General features: G+C 43.7%; 1 protein-coding gene across 17 annotated transcripts in view; it reads right to left on the bottom strand.

The window, feature by feature from the left end:
* Window positions 1-17663, bottom strand: part of MTMR3 (myotubularin related protein 3) — a 1335997-nt gene that overhangs the window by 1220354 nt on the left and 97980 nt on the right. For all 17 annotated transcript variants that reach the window (XM_078667211.1, XM_078667215.1, XM_078667214.1 and 14 more), the window contains one exon: window positions 6195-6334. The gene's annotated coding sequence lies outside the window, so the exon portion shown is untranslated. The remainder of the gene's footprint in view (window positions 1-6194; window positions 6335-17663) is intronic.

Raw genomic sequence — 17663 nt, 5'->3', positions numbered from 1 at the left:
TGATCTTTTGTACTTTGCAAAGGTTTCTTTTAAAATCATGTAATAAAGTTATCTAGATGCTGCTAATGCAGTCTCACACCTTCTTGGAGAGTGCTACTAGAGGTCTCTTCATCGGAGGAGCCTTGGTCACTGGTGTTCTTCTTCCCGGGTCAACAGAGCAGATTTTCTTCCCTGTTATTCATGGGTTTTTGCCAAGAGTTTACGGCATATTGCATTTGCTATTCTTAAACAGTGCCTAAAGGTATTATAAACAATTATCGCATGGGTCATCCACAAAGACTCTTTTTCCCACACGAGTCACAAGCATGTATTGCATGTGTATTGCGACTTATACAAGCGCTGAATAAGGCTTTCCTTGGTGAGTCAGACACCTCCTAAAGAGAAATAATTACTTTCAAGTTGCTGCAGATCACTTTGCTGAGACACAGATGTAGAAAATATCTAAAGCAAAAATTCAGGAAATTCTGAAGAAAGAACAATAAAGAGAAATCTGTAAGCATGACATGGGGTAGAACTCTGACGAATGGTGGCGTCTACATGAACTGGAGGTAAGAGTTCTCTCACTTCACAGGCTGAAGTGGAGGACTTCTTTAATGAGGTGAATGGGATACCAAAGTGAGAGTGTCCGTCTTGTTTTCTACGAAATTCTTGATATTGCTATTAAAATAGATCACATTTGGGTTTACCTGCTGGACAACAAGTAATGATTCAAGCACATGAATCTATGAACAAACAAATGTAGGAGGACTAAAAGATTATTTAACTCAACAAGTTAAAACAACAATTTGCTACTCTGTTTTCTAACTGATAATTAACATATGTGGAGTGTAAAGGAAAAGATAATCTTCATAAAGTTAATCAAAGTCTTGGCATGCTCTGCTGCTTCAACAAAGAACTTTGATCTTTTATTCTCCAGAGGTGTTTCTCACTCGCTCTCTCTAGACGGTCCAAACTTTAAGTGTTTCCTATCACACACGCTTCTTTCTTCCTATTTCATATGGCCTGCTTCGTACACAGAGGTACTCAGGCCAGCTCCTATCCAAGTAACATACTTCTGCTCTTGTATCGGTCAGCAATGTTCTTACATAAGATTCCCTCTTTGTCCCCATTCTTGCTGCAGATGTGCTCAAAGGAAGCACTTTTAATCCTCATTTTCCAGACCTTCGCCTTAATTGTACTAGCAGAAAGAATTTGGGAATTATTACACACAGTGAATCAAAACATCTTGGAAACAAGAAAGACGCTGCTTGCAATGGGATCATTCGCCTTCAAAATAAGAATAGTTTCTCCTAACCAGTGTCATGTCACTTTGATCTCAACGGACACGCTGCAGACGCAGAGGTAAATTTAAATGAAAGTACTGCTAGCTGATTCACCCACAGTAACAGGTCAGTGATATTACTCAGAGTGCACTCTTTAAATTAGTGGATACTCCAGGATCTAAGTCATTTTGGTCAAGGTGGTTATGATTTCTTAAGAGGAGTATCTTGATTCCTATTAAACCCAGAGGAGATTAACCTTTTCTAGCTACCATCTGTGCAGACACCTCACCAAACTGTGAAGATGTGACCTTTCACAAAGCGATGGTCAACAAAGGGTTTATTTGAGGAGGAAAACAAATCTCCTGCTGGCTCTCAAAGAGTCTTCGATCTAACCGATCTCATTAGAAAAGCACTAGTTCAAAAAACACAAGAAGGTGGAATGTTTCTCTAAAGTAAGTGTACTACTCTTAACTAATACTCTACTCCCAACCCAAAAAAAAGCAACAGCTTTGCCCATCACCAAATAAGAGAATACACCCTGCAACAACACGTAGTCTTAGCAGATACATTTTTACCATAGATACCAGCACATGTATTTAAAAAGCGCCCCATGTACACCTTTGAGAGAGGAGAGAATAAAATACAATGACTCCAAAATACACACTTCTACCGTACACCCCAGTGGGAAATACTTTGTGTGCTTATATCAAATCCCACACTGACAGCAAGGGTACAGTGCTGCATACATTTGAGCCCAAGTGAGAATGGCAGAGATGATCTGGCACTCGTGCACATGACGTGTAAGGTAGAAGATGATGGCCAGCACTCTGCTTTGGCTCCTATCTTCTGTGCTTCTGTCTGGATGGGCAAAGTAGGCTGCTGGCCGCCAAACTTATCTGAGCCACCAGGTGTTAGATGAGCTCCCTCTTCCATGGTAAATGGGTGTCATAACCATTGGGTTACTGCCTTTCCTGATTGCGAAGTCACACTAAGAGGGTATACACACTGTGATTTAGAGGCAGAAAACATGGAAAACAGGACTGCAAACCTGGCATGAATGCTTGTCACAATCTCCCATGGACAAACCTGTGTCTTATCAGTATAGTTTGTGCTGAAGGAGTTTCACACACATTTCTGCACCCCTATGTCCTCATCCAACAAACATGTATAAAAGCAAAGGACTGGTTTCTTTTCTTTTCTCTTGTGGCTCACAATGCAATTACTTTTGGCACGCTTTCTGTTTTGATGTCGTCATATTACCACAGGTCCAGTGTGATTCATAACAGAGGTGAAATCTGGTTTCCCCACCAGCCCTAATGAAGTTGCCTAAATAGGGTGGCAATGAAAGGGGACTCTGTGAGCCAGTGCCTGCAGTGGAGAGGAGAATGATGCGGCAAGTCGCAGCCTACCCTAAAGACATTTTGGGGACTTTCGAAAAGCTGACCTAGGATTGTACTCTCCCCCTTGGTTACCATTGGCTTTGTGAATTTATGAAAATTCTGAATCTTGAACTGGCCTCCACTCAACTGAGCCAAGTGTCTCTTCTCTTTTGAGATTCCTTTTACGATTGGGAGGCCAGAAGCTGCTGTGTGCAATTTTAAAGATACAGGTTGTTATTCTGCATTCATACAGTTGGAACATTTTGAGCCCTGATGATGTCCATTGCTGGACGAAACGCGTTGGCTGTTTTGGCTGTATTGTTTTCTGTATACTTTATTCTGATGGATTACATTTGGAGAATTTGATGAAAAGGTGTCGCCATCACTTAATGAATCTAACTTTAATTAAGAAACTTTGGAATCAACATTTTTTAACCTGTGACACGTCTTTGAATAACACGACGCTCCTTCATTTGGAATAGTGATTCTCTGGATTGGTTGGGGTTCAAGCGGTAGATCCCTGGAAGTCACACGCACAGACTTTTTTGAATTGGTGGACTAATACAAAATTTATATGGTTAATTCTCTGTGCTTATCCTTTCACCCATACCGTTACTTTCTCATTGGCAATAAAACGTGTTTGCCATTTGTTCCTGAAATTGGTCAAATGGATGCCATTTTTAATTGAGGACACGCACAGCACTAATAAAGCTATGTCTTGCAAGTGAGTTGTACCCCATTTTAAACTCTGAGAACTGCAATTTTTCTTTTCTCATGGGGACCAGCACAGACAGTGCACTTACACATGCTTTTTATGATGTATTCTTCTTTGTGATTTCTCACCTGAGAAATAAGAACACACACACTTTTCTTCTTTCTTTCACAGTCAAAAAAAGTTACTGATGATGATAAAGCGGGCAAGCTAGTGAGTACCACCACGCTGCCTCCCATGGTGTCGCTACCATGAGGTACTTTCTGACCCTCTCTACACTTTTTGTCAGTTAAACATTCTTTGATAAAAATTGATTGATGATGTGTGTATGGACTGTGGTATATTGCCATTATTTTACAACATGAACAGTTGAACTAACAGGCCATTGGCGGAGAACCTAGCCTGTGAGGGAAGTCAAAGCGTTTCCTAACAAACCTCAGATGTTCTTGAGAAAGTATAAGCAACTGTTTAGACTAAGTAGGGTTCCAGTGTGTTTATATATGATTGAGTGGGGGGGGCGACCTGACTTTGTACCCCCTGGTGCTCCTTTTGTGTTTCTGGCTCTCAATGCAACACAAGATCTCTTGGATCAAAATATGGATCAGAATATTGAAAAAAGAAACAAGAAGGCAGGTGACCATGTACATGGCCTTTTTTTTTTTTTGTACGTGATGGGGTAATGGCAGTGGCGGTGCCTGCACTTAGCACTATCGTAGCTGGTTTGGTGTCCATCTGGGATGGCAGATGGATTCTCTGGTGCTTTGGCCTAAATTTAGGGGATGCCATGCGCTTGCGAGAGAATTGTGACTCAATGAGTGCAGTTTGAGAGAATACATGGGATTGGTTAGATGTGTGAGCAGAGTATGAGTGGGCATGTAAGTGGAGTGGAATGGAAATGTAATGCAGATGAACGGCTGGAATGAGTGTGTGCAAGAGGAGACTTGGGGCCTAATTAAGAGTTTTGGTGGTGCAGGAGAGGGCAGCCAGCCAGTGCCCCGCTCCTGTACCTGCACCGCCAAACCTTACTGCCACCCGCCCACCAGATTACGAGTAAAATAGTGCTCGGGAAGGTAGCATGGCAGATCCAGCGGCGGTGCAGTTTAAAGGCTCATATATGCGCCTTAAACTGCACTGCCATGGGACAGCCAGTGCAAGTTCCTGCACGGCATGGACTGTGCATTCCATGCTGTGCAGGAATGGGGTGCATGCACACTGGGGAGCACAACCCTCACCATCCACACTTTCATGGAGTAATAAACTCTAGGAGACCGCTGGCGGTGAGGAAAGTTATAATAAGCTTGGCGGTGCTAAAAGGCACCACCAAGCACTTTGCAGCCATCCGGCTGCTGCGGTGCTATGGCTCTGCGACCGCACAATTTGTAATTCGGAGGTCATATCACCGGTGCAGCGGTGGCCGGAAGCGCCACTGCTGCACTACAGTGAATTTGGAAGTCATCTGGACCGCCAAACTCATAATTAGGCCCTTATTGTGCCTCTGTTCAACCTTATTGGATCCTGGATGGACCTAGAGCACAAATGGCTGCACTCCGTGCCCGCACATTTTCCTGCCAATCCTTCAACTACAAATCTCCTCGGACACGTCTGTCAGAGATAAGTGGGAAGAAGAGATGTGGAACAGGAGCAGGTCCGGAGGGCAAGGGGTTTAGAGCACTTAAGTTAGTCATACTAGTCAGAGGCTACCATTTGATTGTGTGCGCATAAATGGAGAGGGGGAGTATTTGTACATTGCCTCTAATTGTGTTCCACCTCCACTCGCCCGGGACAGTCTGGGTTCCAGAAAAGCCTCATATACAAAGCATGTGTGTCACAACAACAGAACAATTTAGACAATACAATGCCATCTCTAAACCATGCTCTTTTCATTCAGATTGCTGTACCTCCTCTAGAAAGGTAGTACTGATTCTAAAACTGCAATGTTACACTGTCTGCTGGTCATGCTTGCCTTACTTTGCAGTCCTACAGGACTTCTTACTTACTCTTGAAAACAGCAAACTAACCACAAACAGCGCATCGACATTCACCATCGAACAGAATCAGAACTGGGCCACTGAGGAGCACGGTGGAACACTGGTTCAGGGAAACACATGAACTGAGGACACACGGCCAGGTAGACCACTATTCAGAACCCATATAGGAACGGAGTAACCTAACCAACCCAAATTAAGTACTTAGCCCATATTTTAAAAAGAACGGATCAGATCACTCTATTAATACCCCAACTCTAGGAACAGCACAAGGGCTTCTAGAAGCTTTTAGCGCCTATAACACAGAAAAGGCAGAACCCAGCCCATGTGGTATGGTAAGACCACACAAGGTGGGCTACACTACCACAGATGACTCCGAATAGACAGAAGATAAGATGGCCCTCAATCCCAATGCAATAAATCCTACAGACAACGCATGCACAAACTTTAGACATGTTTGGATGGCAGGTCACATGGCTCACCCTTATAAGGACCTCATCTTGAGGGAATAGCGTACATTAATTCCCCACTACATTTACTTATATGGCCAGGTCACACAACATGCATGCCCCCACGGAGTCCTGCTCCATGGTAAACCCAGAATCACAGGGTTTACCATGAAAAGCTCTGCATTCTTCACAGTACAAAGTGACCAAATAATTGGTGAGCATGTGCTATACAGCAACCATGCAACATTACATTTCATGCGTGCACACACCATTATACACTGTGTGCTTCTTGGAAGTACATTTTCTATATGGTTTACCTCACGCTAGGCTTAGCGTGGGATATGTTAAGAATGTAAATAAGACCGTTAATTGATTCAAGCATTATGATAAATCGAGATCAGACTTACCTCATCTTGCCTCCATGTCTTACTTTCAACATTGGCAAGGATCCAGCCTGAACCCAGCCGTCTTCTCTGCACAGGAGCGGTTGTTTAAAAAAAAAAAACATTCAGCATTTCATCGTATTCACAATATCATTGGTGGCATCCTAAGAAAAAACAAAAGAAGAGAGGAGAATAAACTCTGAAGAAGTGGTTAATTTGTTTTTGTTTTTTTAAATGTGCTGGGGCTAGCGTCAGGAGGCAGCTTGCATCAGCCCTTTTCTCCTGTTAGCACTGCTTAAAAAAGAACTAACTAGTAACCGTGGAAGAGGATGTGGCGTAATAAAATAACAGGTGTATTTGTAAAGCGCACGTTCACCCCAGCAACGGGGCATCTTGGCGCTGAAATAACAGATGTATATTGTTACCCAACTCAATGGCACTCATTTTATCGACCTCAAATGGATGAAAGGCTGAGTGGACCCGCCGGGATTTGAACCTGTGACCATGAGGTCGAACACAGGCCACTGCAGTGGATGCAATAGTCCACTGAGCTACCAGACCCGGCATATGATGGCCAGAGCTGCTGACTTCAGAGCTAGGGAAACTGGTTTGAGTCTCAGCATCGGCTCAACAGCCATGGATTCTGGGCAAATCATGTAATCTCCCCATGCCTAACATAAATGAATGAGTCCTTAGGTAGTGCTTGTGAAAAGCACCGGTGTTGATGAGTAAGTGCTGGTGCTGAGCACTGGAAACCATGGGCTCAAATTAAGCATTGCTCAGAAGCCGAACCAGAAGTACTGTTAATGTCCGAGTGAGCTCTGTTAACCTCTGTTAACCCAATAATTATATGCATGTTCAGAAGAACTTGACTGAAGAGTAGTGCTGAATAAACATCAAGTGAATTTCCCAAACGCTTTTACAGAGCGCTAACGTGACTTAAAGTGAAATGAATACACTTGCAGGCATTGAGATACTGTGGCTTGATTTTCTTGATATATAGATACGAGCTTTAATTGATCGTTTCTGACCGCAAACAATTCAAATATTAATTGTCAATGATTGACATAATTTTCAACTGTTCTACTTCTTTGATAAGCACCCTGCTGCTAATGGTTTCCCTGTGATATGCACACAATGACTATACATGGTGCATATACTTTCCATCTGGGGTGGGTACACATTAAATTAAATGTTTGTCTGTGGGAGTTTGCACCATATCATGCACATATATCTCACTGGTATTGTAAGCTCTATATAACTAAGGAACAAGCAATTATATCCCCCACCCAAACGCCTTCAAAGTAAGGACAGCCTCCAATGCAGTGGAATCGATGGAAAGAGGATTTTATTTTTGTCATTCGCGAAAGCTACTGAAGCTGACCAAATAACTACGGGGAAAAAAGATCAGATTTTATTGACATGCTTTGGGTTCGGAGGGGCAAGTAGTTTATTGTACTCTGCCAAGAATAATACAAATTGATGGCATGGGAGATCGAGATGAATTTTAAGAATCTATGTTATCTTGTTTCCATTCTTAATCTATGTTAAGAATGGAAACAAAATGTAAACCTAATGTTAGCGTAGCTTTACATTGCTATACGTTTTATACTAGAGCGTCTATTGTCGAATTTCTAACAGCATTGAGGGTTTTATCTAGATCTTGTAACTTTGGAACAATGGAACTATGGAGGATTACATGAAAATGGATCAGATTAATGTACATATTAGAAGCAAGGAAATACAGAAACAATTATGGGTTTTAGGCAGGCCCGGTTCTAGAGGGTGGGCCAGGTGGCCTGTTCCACCCAAGGAAGAGCCTTGGCCCACCCAAAGCAATTCAGAGCTGAAAAACCAGTGTTTCTTTTTGTCCACTAATGTTTCACAGAGGCCTGCAGCTCTGCTTAATCGCTTAATCTTAATAATTCACATTGCCCCCCTCTTGCTTTTACTTACTGCAATCCATCTTGACATCCTTCCTTTGGATCGGGGTCCATTCAAGGGTGGCATTCAGTAAATGAGTACAAACACCTTTTAATGGGGGTTGGGCATTCCTGAAATTGAATTATTTTGGGGAGCCCAAATGATTACCGTTAATGATTGACTATTTGGGGATCAGGATGATCCGTCCTAGATTGGAAATTTACTTTTTAGAACAAAGTGGATTATTGGTACAATTGTATAGTAGAATACCAGCTGTTTTCTTACTGTTATTCACAAAACTATCTATCAAAGCATGGTATAATGCAGTAAAGTGGCCGACCTTGGGGAGAAACGTGACTAGGTTTCAATCCTGAGACAAAATTCTGAACTGGGGAATGCCAGGCTCGCCAATCATATGCTTGATTGTTGGTTTGAAATTGGCACATCTGAACTGGGGAATTCCCGGATCTCCAATCATATGCTTGATTGTTGGTTTGTTATTTGTACAGTGCTGTTAGCTGTATATAAAAAAAATACGAAATGCAATATAACCGAGTGCTATAAAGATTGTCCTTATCCTATAAACTATGAAAATCTTGATTAAAGGTTCACTTAAAATGTTTTAACCACATGTACATCCCACGATTGCATCTGAAGTTTAGTAAACTTTATTCAAATATTTCAAAAGATTAGCCAGAAATTTGATTTGATTTGTAGTTTTGTAAAGCGCGCATATGCCCTTGGGCGTCTTAGCGCTAGAACAGAGACATGATGTCAGATGCCGCTAGTGAGAACACAGTTTATTGATGTTTAAACAGCCATGTTTTGACTAATCTCCTAAATGACAGCAGGGAAGTGCTGTTCTTGATAGCAAGCAGAAGCCGATTCCAATCCTTAGCTGCATGCAGTAGGAAGCTTCTACCCCCCCATCTGGCTTGTTTGAACCTGGGGACCTGTATCAGTTTTTTCTGACTGGACCGTGGCTCTCTTATAGGAACATATAGCTTACGGTGGGTTCTAAGGAACAAGGATCCCGAACCCTGAAGCGCCTTATAAGTTAGACATAGTGATATAAACCTAATTCACTTTACCAGCGGTAGCCAGTGTAAGGTGTCCAGATGATGTGATATATGTTCTGATCTTGGGATATTTAATATTAGCCTTGCTCCCGAGTTCTGCAGGCGTTGTAGTTTCTTCAGGTGTTGGGCCTGCATCCCGGCATATAGCGCGTTCCCGTAGTTGAGTCTTGCCAGAGCTAAGGTGGTCACCACGGTTTTGCGTGAATCCATAGGGATGTACGGCAGTAGTTTCCTAATCATTTTTAGGATAAACCACATGGTGGATACTAATTTGTTGGTTTGGGCATCAAAAGTGAGTGTTATCCAACAGAATGCTTACATTTTTCACTTTATCCACCGGTGATGGGCAGTTACCGAGAACAATCGGCCACCAGTCTGGGGAACAGATTTCTTTATTTGTTCCCAGTAGCATAACCTCGCTTTTATCCCCATTCAATTTTGGACAGTTTTGCTCCATCCACAGGCTAACCTGCTTCATGCAATTCTTAAACTTATCAGTAGTGTCTAAGGTGTGATCTTTGATTGAGACCACAATTTGTGTGTCATCTGCATATGACACGGGAAGGAAACCACTTGCCTTAATAATTCCAGCCAGCGGTGCTACATACAAGTTGAAAAGTGTTGGGCTCAACGATGACCCCTGCGGAACCCCACATGGGGAATTAAAGGGTTTAGATTTAATCTCTCCTACTTCCACAGTGAATGTTCTATTGCCTAAGATTGAGGCCAACAGTTTTCTTGCATCTCGATGGACCCCAGCTGTTGTTAGTCGGTCCAGGAGTGTACCATGGTTCACCGTATCGTAGGCCGCCGAGAGATCCAATAGGATCAGGGCGGCCTTCCCCCTGGCATCCAGTACACTCCTAAGTTCCTCCACCGCCATCAACAAGGCTGTCTCAGTACCGTGCCCCTCACGGAACCCATATTGCGATGGGTCGAGGATGTCCTTTTCAGCAATAAATTGAGCAAGCTGTCTATTTAGTATTTTCTCCAGTACCTTAGCACCAAAAGGAATCCTAGCTATCGGCCTATAATTCCCAGGTTCTGCTGGATCCAGGTTAGGCGTCTTTAAAAAGGGGTAAGACTGACGTTGATTTCCAAATTGCTGGATAAATACCTGAGTTCACTATGTGTCCCATGAGCCTAGCCAGTTGCTCACTAAGAAGCTCCAGGAAGAGATGGAATATTTTTGGTGGACAAGGGTCTACAGCAGCCCCTGATTTAGTTTCCATAACTACCTGGTAGACTTGTTCTTGTTCTGGGGGGCAGAAATTAAAAGATAGTTCAAGTTCTGCACTCGGACCTAATTCCTTAACTTGGTCAGTTTATACTAGAGTGAGGGATTGTAGTTCGGCTGATTTAAAGGATTCATAGACCAAAGTCACTTTGTCAATGAAGAATTGACCCAGAGTATTACAGAAATCCCTAATGACTGGCATGTTAATGTTTGTTTTTACTTTTAATAATTTTTTTACAGTGGAAAAAAGTTCTCGGCTAGAGTTTTTTGCCTCCTCTATTTTCTGAGTAAAGTATTGGCTTTTTGCTGAGAAGACTATTTTTTTTATATACATTTAGCGAGGTTTTGTATTCAATTTTACTGTCTAAGTCGTAGCTAATTCTCCAAGTCCTTTCAAGTTTTCTACATAATCGCTTCTGAAATGGAGTTTTGAATTCACTTTACATTCACTGATAAAAGACAAGTTAAAACCTGAGTTATGGTACTGGCTCAAAAGTGAAAAATCACTGATATTCGCCAGTGATGGTTACCTAATACACAACACACATATAACATGCCGTCTGCAATGTTGTTCTCTTAGATTGCTCTTCTTTGTTTTTTGATCTCTTGGCAAATTGGTGTTTCGAGTTTTCAGCATGATAGACAACATGAGTTATAGTGCGTATTGTGTGCCATGCGATCCATAACTGGCAGATTTCAGTGGTCTTCTGCAATTAAGCTGCAACCATAACTGTGTTTTTTTCAGTTAACATGTGCCTAGAAATAAGGTCAATAATAGCAAGCAGTTTATTAGATAGGGGTGTGTAAAATAGTTTCAGGGCCTAGTGCATTACATTCCTAAACGTCAATGTGTAGCAAAGTGCTAAGCTGCCAAAGTTACTTAAAACAAAAAAAAACAGCAAAAGGACGCATCTGTGGGGGCAGGAACGGTACTACTGCTGTATATGACCATGAACATGCTGCACTCCTTCTACACCTTACAGTCCAGGAAAGCACCTCCAACCCCCTTCTTCACCAACCCTAATGCAGGAATTCTTGCAACAGGGAATTCAAAGTATGTAGTTTATTGGTTCGTGGTTACTATGTTAATGTGTAAATATTGGACATAAGTCCACACCAAACATATAACCAAACCACTTCTGTTGTATTTTGTGACCACTGCCATTTACCTTCATGGCCCTCCTAGATCAAAAATCCTTGAACCCCAAGTGATTTTAGGGGACCCTAGCTTATAAGATATTTTGCCCTGGCTAAAGCTATTGAGCATTCTGAGCAGAAGATGCTTAAAGTCAATGAAGATAAAAGTGGATATAGGGCACATAAATATGTAGCGTTAATGAGGTTCACAACCTTATACAATATACAATTTTGTCTGCCATCGAAAAAGAATTTAACGGTACAAAAGGGGGTGGTGATGGACGGAGCATCTGAATCAATCTGTTTCCGGTCCAGGGAAGGCATGGCTTGGCAGTTCGGGCTGGACTGTTCCCATGAGGCACAGGGTCAGACTGATTTGCATATAGCCATGTCTGAACTGGGGTGGCAGAGTGGGCTAAAGAACGGTGATGGATCAAACCCAGATCTTTTAACTGGGTGTGAGTGTTTTTTTGGTTCTGATTCTCCGTCCATCACCAACCCCTTTTGTATCGAAAAAGAATTTAAAGCATGTGGAATGATCGGGAAATTTGCAAAAAACAAAGATAATAGTAAAATGAGGAAAGCGGCAATATTAGGAGGGGCCTGGGAATGTTGAGGTTTTGAAGGCGAAAAGAGTAGTTTTGGCTGAAAAAGATGGAGGGAAGAAAAGGCACGTGGATAACAAAATTATTTTCCTCCAAAGTGTCATGTGGCGATTTAAGGTAGGATTGTAAAATTGCTTGCTGAGTTTGGGTCTCCTTGGTCTATCATTACCAAGTAGCTATTTAAAGAAATAGTTTGATATTATTCATGAAGATTATCTTAAATCATCAGACGTCATAGCAGAAGCATTTGATGGTACCAAGATTAACATGGTGATTTGCTAGGATAAAAGTAGAACTGAAAGAAAAGAGTGCAGGTATACATTTATATGTGGCAGCCAAAGGAGTTAATGTACTGGATGGAAGGATGTATGGAAGTTGGGAATCATATTAGATCCGAGGAGTAAAGAATAAGTGCTTGTGGTTAGAGAGTCAGAGAGTAGTTAAAACACTTACATTTTCAGCACTTTCTGCACTATACCAATTCATAAGGATGCCATTTGATTGAACCTTTCCGGCCTCAGTATTTCAAAGAGCTACGTTTCACACAGTCAAGGACATTGAGGTATATGTAAGATGTTTTCAGGAGAACATACTTATTTACTCTCCCTCTGAAGATGGACATTTGAAGGAGGTATGTCAGTGTCTCAAAAGTCAAAGTTTGACATTGAAGAATCAAAAATGCAAATTGTTTCAAAGGGAGGTCTAAAATATAAGACATATGGGGTGTGGCTAGCTGCGTACAAAAATGGACGCTTGCTACAGCGGCTCAGCCGTATCACTTTGTTAAAGCTCCTAAATATCAGCCCAGGTATCCATAACAAGCCCTAGTGGGGTTCGGGTGTGCCCACTCTGTGCTTAGGTACGAGAAATACCCATTGTCAGCCAAGAATGAAGAGACTGACGGAAGAGGCCTGCTATGGGTTTAGGATCCCCGATCTCGAGTTCCAAGGCAGGTCAACAAACAACAAGAGCTGGGGGCAGAGTTTGTGGTGCCGCGCTGCAGGAGAGCGCCTCGGCTGGCTGGTGCTGCGCAAATCGGATGGTCAAAGGGCTGTGGCTGTGATCTACCCATAATAGGATGAGGATCCAGTAGCACCGTGGAAGCAGCAGGCGCAAGGCGACCTTAACGAGAAGCAGGCGCACTCCAGGACTGGTGACATCAAGGCGGTGAGGGCCTTAGATTGACAGGAGGGAGAGGTGATGCACCTGAGGCTTTGCAGGGATGTGGAATTTATTGAAATATCTACTTGTCCATGGGGCAAGTTGCTTCATAAATCTACTTGTCCTGTAACAAAATCCCCTTGTCCCTTTGGTGCCATGTCGTTCAGTGATAAATTATGACAGCAATCTCATTATATAAGAGCTCTTAAATAGCCTCTCTGAATATGCCAGGGCTCATACCGTAGTAGTTTTTGAATACTAGCAATCCCTTTATGTTGCCACGTTTCTGCAGATCTACATACTGGGACTGAAGGTAGCGGTAAGTAATAGTTCCAGGGGTGGAATGCCCTTTAAGTCTGTGCAAATCTACCAACTTGCATGTTTTAAGGGTTTTCAACAACTCTTATCTAATCTTTTCCCATACTGAGAAATATTGAAAATTTACTGACAATGGCAGACGTAAACCTTCTTCCAGAGTTGGGAAAAAAGTGGTTGATGCGAAAATGACCTTGCAAACACTCGGGTTTTTGCATGAGCGAATCTACACATGCATATTTGCTCATGATAAACTGCAGTTCACAAATATTTTCCAGGAGTACATTTCTTGCCCTACTTCTATAAATTCTTGTAAATTCACGAAAGCCATATAACTGCACTTAATGCAAGGACATATACCAAGGGTGCACTTTTGAGACTTTCTTTAATAACGGGGCCCTTAATTTGGTCTGGCATTAACCACAACCTTTTGTGTTTATTAAAATTCTCTCTCCGTCTGTCTGTATCGGCTGGCTTCACTGTGAGTGACGGCATTAAGCTCTTTCACAAGGAGTATATTGGCACACAAAGTAGTTTTGTTCAGTGGCAGTAATTAATATGGCACTCCCTAAAGTTGAACGGTGACAAAACAGAGGTCCTGGTCTTTGGTAAAGACCAGGACATATGGTCTGGTGCCTGGTGGCCTCCATCTTTAGGCAATTGCCCTACTCCCACTCAATCGGCGAGGAACCTTGGGGTCATCTTTGATACTCGGCTTTCTATGGAAGCCCAGGTCAACAAAACTGTGGCCACCTGTTGGGGTGTTATTAGGACTCTGAAGAGGATCCTTCACTATCTCCCCCTACAGGCACGTAAGCAGGTTGTGGTTGCCCTTGTTGGCTCAAGGCTTGACTACTGTAACTCCCTCTATGCCGGAGCTAACAAGGGCCTCCTACAGCGCCTACAGGTCGTACAGAATGCGGCGGCACGGTTTGTTTTGGCCTTGCCCTGGATGTCGTCTGTGACCATGGCAAGGAAGAGTCTTCATTGGCTCCCTACCACCTCGAGAGTATCCTTTAAACTTCTGTGCCTTACATATCGTGCTCTCATGGCTGGTCCTACTGATGCTCTGGGATCTCGGCTCACTCGATATGTTCCGAGTAGGTGCCTACGCTCTTCTGAGCTTAATCACCTGGTAGTTCCTCGTTCTATGAGGGTTAGATGGGGGAGCAAGGCCTTTTCCATCTTGGCACCCCAAGTATGGAACTCACTTCCCTTTGAGATTAAGTCACAACCCTCATTGGATCTTTTTAGGAAGGCTCTAAAAACTTGGTTTTTTGTTGATGCATATCAGTAAGCTCTTTACATCCGTCGACTCAGCTAGATTATTGGTAGGCGCCTTGACGCCCATGGGGCTAAGTTGCGCATGTGTAAATCCCACTTCATTCATTCATTCATTCAGTGTGTGCTTTTTTTAGAACATTTTTTGTTTGTTGCTTTTGCCAATGTTTGTTATAATGGTGAGGGCCCGGCAGCTCTCACATCAAGAAGTCTTTACAAAAACTATGCCAAAACAAGTCGCATACTGGCAAAACTAAAAGCTGACCACTAATTTCAGACCTACTGGCTTTGCCAATGCTTGTTTATTTTTATGTTACTCATAATCTTATTGAAACTGGTTACACAGATTTTCCAATATGAATATTTTTGTGAAATACTAGCATACATAAACACATCTTACTAAATGGTGCTGCAAAGAAACGGTACCTGAAATATCACAGTAGTTTAGCACATTTTTTTTTCCTACTTTAATTTTTTTAGGAACATTTTATATTGAAAGCAAAGAGTTATTAATCTTGCTCTCAATCTTCTACACATATTTGCATCTAATCAGAGAGCATTCTGGGAGCATTATGCATAGCCTCATATTGCTAAACTTTGAAACCGTGAGTGCACATTTTTATACTGTAACCACTGTCAGTAGTGCAGTCAGAACTTACATTTACTTAGAACGCGCACCCTAATAATAAAGACTTTCTTTTAATGAACCATAAATACAAGTTTAAACAGCATTAACACATGCACACAAATATTAACTAAACTACAGGCAGTGCCCTTCCCTGATCCTTGGTACTGCAAACTGGCAGCCAAAGGGTTTGTGCTGTTGGGGTTGGGCCTACTTGTCCCAAGGACAAAGTACACATTAAAACTTGTTGCCCTTGACCCCAAACAATATGTCCTGGGCGTCGGGCTATAGGAATTCCACATCCCTGCTTTGGAAATGGAAGGTGCCGATCGGGAGAAAGTACAAGAGAGGAGTGCAGCCCTGGTTGGTGCTAGAGAAGCAGGAGGTCGGAATAGGGGCGGTGGGGGGGGGGGGAGACTTCACCCCCACTCTCCACCTACACCCCTCTGACATGGAGACAGTCTCTCAAAAGGGTTTCCCCCCCCACCCACGGATTTCGTATGAAACACCACACAGGCGGTGGCTTGCTGAGGGAGTAACGAGGTTTTGTAGGCCTGTGGTCCAGGAGGAACACTGAGGAGGCAGTTGATGTCTCTCTAGGGCGACAATATAGTTAAACTTTACTACAGTATGCTGCAGCAGCAACGGCAAGGAACTAGCTTGTGGTGGAGTAGCCACTTGCCCAGCGGGGGAGGCTGCTCAACACGGTAACACAACAGACAGGCCTGCAAAGGGAAGGCAGGATTGGAGCAGCCGCTGGTGAGTCAGGACATACCTGGACTGACATGAGAAGGCAGTGGGAGGGAAATCATTCCTGTACATAGGTACTGGCTCGGACACAGGGCTTACCGGGACGGCAGGACCTCTATGATGACTGGAGGGAGGGGCCCGGTGGCTCCCAGCATAATAAAATGGACAAATACAACTGGCCTTAAGGGCCGACACCTGGCTCAGACATGGTGTTGGCGAGTTAGTCTTCCGAGGATGCAGCCACCGGGGTGGCCACTGAACTCACAGTAAAAGATGTCATGCTGGCTATCCAGGAGATCAGGACAGACCTGGCTGAGAGAATTGACTCGGACTACGGAGGTCTCCCTGTTGAGAGCTGACCTGCGTGTTCGATTTGGCGGTCTTTGGTTGGCAGAGGTAGGTACTTCTGACCAAACAGGGACCCGCCTCCTCTAGGGAGGGTAACAGGTAATCCCCCCTCAGTAGTGTTGCCGAGCACTTAGGCTGATCTTCAAGTAAGGGTATAACGCATTTATGACCATTACAGTAATATCTTACCGCACTACAGACTGACACCACACCAGTTGTAAAAGAAAATAGAATGTCCTTTATATAATATTTATCACAAGGCCAAATAACGATAAAATCTCTACAGTAAGTCTGGAGACCGAGGCGACCCCAAGTACGTTGTCCTGAGGGACAGTTCAGTTTGATTTCGAGCCGTTGGGGCGACTCAGATACTCACAGTCGACCGGGGGTGTGGTGGATTCAGCTGGTACGAGGCGTACGAAAGTACGAGTTGGTTCTGGGGAACCGCGATGAGAAGAGGCTGGTCTGCGGGGGTAGGTACGAGGCGTACTCGGATTCCAGCTCGAAGCGGGCGAGTCGTGTTGCAATACTGCAGGGCTGCTGTTGGTACAAGGCACACCTGGCGTCCTGCTCGTAGTGCACGAGCCGCGTTGAAATGCTGCAGGGCTGTTGTTGGTACGAGGCGTACATGGCGTTCGGCTCATAGTGCACGAGCCGTGTTGAAATGCTGCTGGGCTGTTAGTACGAGGCGTACCTGGCATCCGGCTCGTGGTGCACGAGCCTCGTTGAAATGCTGCTGGACTGTTGTTGGTACGAGGCGTACCTGGCGTCCGTCTCATAGTGCACGAGCCGCGTTGAAATGCTGCTGGGCTGTTGATGGCACGAGGCGTACCTGGCGTCCGGCTCGTAGTGTACGAGCCGCGTTGAAATGCTGCTGGGCTGTTGGTACGAGGCGTACCTGGTGTCCGGGGGGTGCGAGCCGGGACAAGTCAGCAGGGCTCTTTCAGAATGCTGTGGTGCGTACAGGAGGTACGGAGAGTGTGAGGCCGACAAAGTCAGCAGGGCTCTTCAGTTCCAAAGGACACATGCCTT

Source organism: Lissotriton helveticus, chromosome 11 (genome assembly GCF_964261635.1).
Source record: "Lissotriton helveticus chromosome 11, aLisHel1.1, whole genome shotgun sequence".
Lineage (NCBI taxonomy): Eukaryota > Metazoa > Chordata > Amphibia > Caudata > Salamandridae > Lissotriton > Lissotriton helveticus.
The sequence above is the reverse complement of the archived record's forward strand: the minus strand, read 5'-3'. Positions and strand labels throughout refer to the sequence as shown.